The 7,722-nt window shown below is 33.8% G+C and overlaps 1 pseudogene; it reads right to left on the minus strand.

The window, feature by feature from the left end:
* Positions 1-1,742: 1,742 nt before the first annotated feature.
* On the minus strand, positions 1,743-3,180 carry LOC127561407 (lanosterol 14-alpha demethylase-like; annotated as a pseudogene).
* Between the last annotated feature and the right edge of the window lie 4,542 nt (positions 3,181-7,722).

Below are 7,722 nucleotides of genomic sequence, written 5' to 3' on the forward strand. Positions count from 1 at the left end.
TATTTTCTATTCTGTTGGGCAATTTAGACTGTCAATTTGATTGGCATATTAATTGGGTAAAATAGCTTCTTATAATTTCTTCTATTTTTTTCTTCATTGGTTTTGATTCATCTTTTTTCATTTTTATACTTCTAATTTGTTTTTTCTTTCTTTTAAAAAATAAAATCAGCTAATTTTACCTATTTTATTTTTTGAAAAAAGTTTTTTTTCAATTCCCTTAATTTTTGATCATTAGCATTTATATTTGCATGTTTAATTGAGTTTTCAATTTGTTGATTTTTAAAATTATTTTTAGTTGCATACCCAATTCATTGATCTGCTTTTTCTCTTTTATTTATTTATTTTTGTTTTATCCAAAAATGAGTTCAACATGAGTCCTGAAAACTATTTTAACTAAGAACATTACTGGAACATATGTGGTATTTCAAGGAGGGAATATTTCATCCTTAACTAGTAAGAACAAATTGTACATTCAAATACACAGTATCAGTATAGTCACACACACACACACACACACACACACACACACACACACATACACACTTCAAATTAGAACATATACATGAATCTATGTCAATTCCATTTTACAGTGCGATATTTAGTTACCTCTCACCCTCAATCAATCAAAACAGATGTCTACATTTTTTTGGATTTTAGGTAATTTGATTAAATGAAGTAAGAATAATGAACAGGCTTAATCCCAAAGATTGGGTACTTGGACTGCTCTCTAATCTTTAACTATCTTCAGAACTAGGCTCTGGGGTGGGAGTTCCTGTCTAATAAGAAATAAATCCTATTCAAAATATTAACTAACAAATCTTTTGGTACCATCCAAACTTCTGGCACCCTTTTCCCCCCCAGAAATACTGAGATGTTTTTGGACAAGAAGAGAAACTTCCCAAAATTTTGCTGAAGCAGCTAAGTATATAGAGGTTCCTGACAGTATACAGCTTCTTCTTAGACTGTCAATCTAATGGAGGAGTCCTATCATCATCCAATGAATGCAACAATACTTGAGTAATTGTTAAGTATAAAAATTAATGTTAAAAAAAATTTAGGTATTAATTTGAGAGTAAAGATTTTAGTTTCCTTATAATATTTATATGTTCAGATAGCCTTTAAAAAAAAATAAAGACAACAAAAAAGTTTCTCAAACCTTGGTTGGAGTTGTCTGATTTTCTAGTGAAACAATTTGTAGGAAAGTGATTATTTTGAAGGAACCCTATTCCCACATGTAACTTGAGTCTTGACTACAGCAAGAAGACATTTAATACAACTACTCAAATTTTTAAAAATTAGATGCTACATTAAAATTTATTGATTAGTCATTAAAGTGACTAAATCTAAATCTATCCCTGAAATGTGAACGGATTTCATATTCATTATGTGAAATCCAGGGCAGACTCCCTCTTTCCCAGTCGAAATATATATCCATTTATATTTATATAAAATTTATATTAAAAAACTGCTCCTAAAAATAATTCTATTGAAAGGGACAAATCTTTCTCAGCCTAATTTTAGAATGCTTCAATGAACTTGACTCCACTAATGTACACATGGCAAGTAAACTATGAGAAAAGCATTATAATCACGTAAACAATTTTAGCATAAGGATTCATAAATTAGTTTTAAAATTGCGCACCCAAAAAACCCATTACATTTTAGTTATTTTGTAAATTTCATTTGATGCAAATGCTGTGTAGCTCACAATATCACAAGCATGTTTTTCCCGTTTCATTTTTTCATGTTGTTCTTCATTTGTATCTGATTATTGGGTTATGTGGGGTGTGGATCATGATTGTATAATTCACTGCAGGAAAATATCCATTCACCAGATCAAACTCGTATAAACGAAGCAGAGTGGACCAAATTGTCTTAATTTGAACGTTTGCAAAATTTTCAACAATGCAACAATGCCGGCCAGCTCCAAATGGCACATCCGCAAACTTCTTACCCGACGCAGGGTTATCCTGTAAGTATTGATCAGGATTGAAGTCCAAGGGTTCTATCCAAAAGTCTTTAAGTCTATAGAGAGACACACACTTGATGATCTGGAGGAATTGTATAGCCTGCTACAACCTGGGGGGTTTTGGCCAATCTCATCGTAATCATTATAGGAGGTCGAACTCTTAAAGTTTCTTTCAAACAGCGATTTAGCACTTGGTGATCTTTGAGCTGATCATAATTTAAAGGAGGCAAATCTCCACAGATACTCTGCTGTTCTAAGTAACATTTTTCCTGTAGTGCTTTGTCTCTGTCCAAAAAGAGAAGCCCAGTCAAGCACTTGTGGTTGAGGACGTGTGCTGCCCTGCTAACAAGGCCAATCAGGATCCCTGAAATTTCATCATCTGTCAGAGGCTGCCCATCCTTATAAGTAGACTCTAGTAAAGTTTGGAGAATATCATCACTTTTTTCTTTTGACTTCCTCCATTTTTGTATCACCTTATAGAATGGATTAAGATTTCTATAAGTGGATTAAATGAAGATCCCTTACTATAATTATTTTCCTGCCTATTTTTGTAATTCATTTTTACTATGCCTTTAAAAATATAGGTACTATGCTATTTGGTGCCTATGTTGAGTATTTGATATTCTTGTTTTAATTATCCTATTCTTGGACTTTTGTCTAATAAGCTGCATTTTTTTGAAACTTTGCTTATAGATTTTTAGTCATTTTCTTCTTCTATATTTGTGTCTATATTATCTTCTTCTATATTTGTTTGCTCATTATTTCAGTCTACTTCTTGACTTTTGACTTTATCATAGTGTTAGACTCTGTATATGGTGATTGTGGTGGTGTGGAGCTTCTGTCTTTATATTCTTCCACATATTTTTTGCATCTCTGGCTGGAGGCCTATAAGCTTTCAGTATCCAAAGTCGTGGAATCCAAATAGGAGTTTATTTGTTGCCCTTCTGGTCTGAGTTCTCCAAGTTGTTGATCCAGATTTGGGTTTAATAACTTTTTTCTGATTGAGTTCTTTGGGAAGTACTAATTACAACTCAATCGTTATGGGCTCACTGGAAAGGTTTGCAGATCCAGAGCTCCTTAAATGCCATTTCCCCTTGTTCTGGAACACTGTTCTCTGCTCCTGGAATCAGAATCCATACAATCACCGTGTCCTTCCTGAAACTTATTTCATGGTCAATACACAATTGGGACCAATGCTCACAACCATTCATCTCTACCCTGGATCCATGAGCCAGACCTGGTTAAAGGACAACAAAGCTTCCAGCTGGCATCTACTGTTATATCAGTGCTTGTTCTGGGATTCCCTTAGATTTTTTTCTGTTTTGGTGCTCCTATCCTGGTATCCAGTCTCAGCCATCCCACAGTCCCTGAGTGCTGGAATGTTCTCCACTAATGCTTAACACTGCAGGACAGATCCCTGTTCTAATGTCCAAAGACCTCTCTATCCTCTTTAAACCATGATGGGTGGGGAAAAGGACTCACTATGACTTCTTAGCTTCCTTTTGTTGTTGTTCTTATAAAAAAAGTCTTCACATTATAAACATTCTCTGAAATAGACAATGGAATTTGTTTGTAATCACCCTCCTCTTATTTTCACAGTATTGAAGACAGAATAACTGTTATCAAAGTCTACATCTGTTCACCATAAAAAACCATGGATTTTGCTGCTCCCTCCTTAACAATAGGTATAATATATATACATATATGTGTACATATGTATATACCCACCCTTTGTTACTCATATTTTTTACATGCAATCATAGGGATCCAAATGATACACTCACCATCTTCTGGGTGCTGGGCTTACAATAGAATTTGTTAGTATCTGGCAAAGAAAAAAAAATTGCCTGATTGCAGACTGTAATATTTTAGAACAAACCAAAAACTTATAATAAAGACAACCTACTCATTTTATATTCCAACAAATAGCTTGTCCTCAGCTATGTACTCATGTTCACAGGATAGCAGATCAGCCAAGTGTTCCCCTTTTGAGAAGGAATATACACTTAATCCCAGGTATGTGAGTTATGGGGAAAAATTGGGTTTTGGAGGTGCTGGGGTGGAACAAGTAGTTTTATTTATTTATTTATATTTTTAAATAACTTTTTATTGACAGAACCCATGCCAGGATCATTTTTTACAACATTATCCCTTGCACTCACTTCTGTTCCAATTTTTCCCCTCCCTCCCTCCACCCCCTCCCCCAGATGGCAAGCAGTCCTTTACATGTTAAATAGGTTACAGTATATCCTAGGTATAATATATGTGTGCAGAACTGAACAGTTCTCTTGTTGCACAGGGAGAATTGGATTCAGAAGGTATAAATAACCCGGGAAGAAAAACAAAAATGCAAGCAGTTTATATTCATTTCCCAGTTTTCTTTCTTTGGGTGTAGCTGCTTCTGTCCATTCTTGATCAATTGAAACTGAATTAGCTCTCTTTATCGAAGAGATACACTTCCATCAGAATACATCCTCCTACAGAATCATTTTTGAAATATATAATGATCTTCTGGTTCTGCTTATTTCACTTAGCATCAGTTCATGTAAGTCTTGCCAATCCTCTCTGTATTCATTCTGCTGGTCATTTCTTACAGAATAGTAATATTCTATAACATTCATATACCACAATTTCCTCAACCATTCTCCAATTGATGGACATCCATTCATTTTCCAGCTTCTAGCCACTACAAACAGGGCTGCCACAAACATTTTGGCACATACAGGTCGGGTGGGACAAGTAGTAACAAAGAACACAAAATTGAAACACAGATTCCCACAAAAATCATTTCCCAAAAGTGATCAACTTGAGAGACCAGAGGCTACTGGGAGATATCTCTCAGCTAAACTGACAGGAGATTAAAGAATAAATTTTAAAAGGATGCCACAACATAACATCACTGCTCTAATGGTAAATTTAACATCTCACTCCTCTCTACCAGCATGATGGAAAAAGGGAAAACTGGTACCAAATTTTATGCCAGCCAAACTCTAACTCAGACATCACATTCAGACATCACCAGCACCATTCTCACCCACAGGAATTCAGGGAAGAACCAAAAAGATTGTCAGACTTTCAGTTCCGGGACAGCAAAGAGTTTTGGTATTATGACTATCAGTATTTTGAGTCAGATGATTAAAAGTAAAAACCAAAATGAAAAACTTTGGTCTACAATTTGCATAAAAAGTCTGAAAAAAATGTATTAAGAGACCTGTTTGGAATATAAGAAATTTAAATGTTTAATAAAGATGAAAGCCAACATCAGATTATGTGAAAGTAGACTGGAAAGATCTACATATAATGATGCTAAGTGAAGTGAGTAGAACCAAGAGAACATTGTACACAGCAACAAGATTATGTGATGATAAACTGTGATAGATTTGATTCTTTTTTAACAATGAAGTGATTGAAGGCAATTCTAATAGACTTTTGATGGAAAGAGCCATCTGCATCCAGAGAGAGAACTATGGAGATTGAATATGGATTAGAGCATAATATTTTCACCTTTTGTTGTCATTGTTGTTGTTTGATCTTGGTTTTTTCCTTTCTCATGTTTTATTTTTTTCCTTTTTGATCTAATTTTTTATTTAGAATGACGAATATGAAAATATTGGAACCACACATGTTTAATTTATACTGTATTGCTTGCTGTCTAGGGGAGGAGACAGGAAGGAAAGCAGGGAGAAAATTTTGGAATACAAGGTTTTTCATAGGTGAATGTTGAAAACTATCCTTATATTATCACTGCTGTCCTAGTTACTAGAGACTGAAATAATAGATAGATTAAGGGATTTGGAATTACAGAAACTCAAATTCCAAGGCTTTCTCAAACCCACATTAGCTATGTGACTCTAAGTGAACTTAAACCTAGCCTCATTTTTATAAAATCAGGATATGATTATGGCACCCACTTTAGAGGTTAATTGGGAGAATCAAATGAGGTTTTACACATACACAGTGTTTTAAATATCTTAGAGCACTACATAACTTTTAGCTATTACTTTTAATGCTATAGCTGAACTGTTAATAAAGTCTACCAGTTAACAGTGAAAAAGAAATTATCCTTGCATGTATTTGAAAAAATAGAAAACTATTATATAAAAAAAGAAAGAAAGAAAGAAAGAAAGAAAGAAAGAAAGAAAATAGATGGCAGAATGGTATGCAGAGAAGCAAGAACCATACATTAAGGGCACATAAATATATTACAAATTGGTTCAATCACTAGATGTACTCATCTGCTGCAGAATTTATAAATATTTCTTCCCTAAGTTCTGGATCTGAGAAAGTGGGTTTTTAAAAAAAAGATAGAGGACTTTAGCCCGAGTCCTTTCACTGAATAATCCAACTCTTCAGAAGCTACTATTGTTTGCTATTTTGAACATTTACATCTATATAACCCAATGTATCTTCCAATATAGTTTATCTTTATTGATCAACCTCAGCCATGATTGCAATTTGATAAATCAAAACTAAATTCCTATCCTACAAGTTCACTTAATTACCAAACAATAAAATAAAAGCAGTGTTACAAAGATAATGCCACAAGAGTAAATTTAGATTAAATTTATATCATTTTAATTTTTTTCCATAAAAGATCCTTAAACTTTCTTTTCCATATAGATGAAAAAAAGATAAGGATATTGGGTCAACTGAAATATTGCTAGGCATAGCTGATAGCAACTGCATCAAAAGTATAATACAAAGATTTAAACAAATGCACAAGACAATCAATAGGGATGATGGTAGGAACTATTTGGTCTCAATAAAGGTCAAACTGGAGTCATAGATAGGCTTTAGCTTACAAAAGAAATCCCAAGAATCACAAAGTATACCTATAAATTCATGTTGAGTCTTCTTCAAAAGGCTTCAATGAATTGTGAAGCAAGTATAATAAACTTGATCAACTCTTAGAAGGCTGTCAATACTAAAATAAAAACATACAGCAAGGGAAATTGGTTTTCTTAGACCTATTTTTCTTGGTCAATTGAATGTTTCTAACTTATGACTTCTATTGGAAGCAGAATACTGATGGAGACATATTGGAAAGATACATGATATTATGTGGATAATGAGACAATACAGATAGTAGAGTCAATGCCCAAATATTTTCTTTATCCATTTGATCAATTTCTCATCTGCTCTGAACAGAATGATCTTCCTCATCTTCTTCAATGTTTTAAGCTTAAAACTTATTTTCTTGTTAATACATTATGATAGTTCCCCACTCTTTCCCCAGTACCCTCCCTGTCAAAAGTATTTAAGGCACAGGATAGAAGAATCCATAATTAGAAGCATGATCCCCAATCCAGGATTGGATGGATTAGGGAAATTATCCCATTCTTTGCAATATTCTGACTTTCAGTTATCACACAATTCTTTGGAATCTTTAAAGGTTTGACTGGGTAAAGAAAATTAAAAGGTATCAATATGAAACCTGAAAATTTACTATGTTTTTTTAGAGGGTAGGAAGAAAAATTCTAAAGCCGTTTCCAAAAAGCATAAACTTAAGGTGATTTTTCATCATGGAACTTTTCTACAATCACTAAGAATGCTATTTCAACCACCTCAAGGTGAGATAAATGGGCAGGATACCAATAATACCTGCTGTATATATCCGGCATAACTTCTGCCTTTCTGTATGTAGGATCTGGTTTCCCTCTCACATTTGCTTTTTCTTAGGCTGCCAGACTCTTTGTTCCAAATGTTTATGGAATCTTGTAAGATTCATTCTCTGTCTTGTACCTTCCCAAATT

Source organism: Antechinus flavipes, chromosome 4 (genome assembly GCF_016432865.1).
Source record: "Antechinus flavipes isolate AdamAnt ecotype Samford, QLD, Australia chromosome 4, AdamAnt_v2, whole genome shotgun sequence".
Classification (NCBI taxonomy): domain Eukaryota; kingdom Metazoa; phylum Chordata; class Mammalia; order Dasyuromorphia; family Dasyuridae; genus Antechinus; species Antechinus flavipes.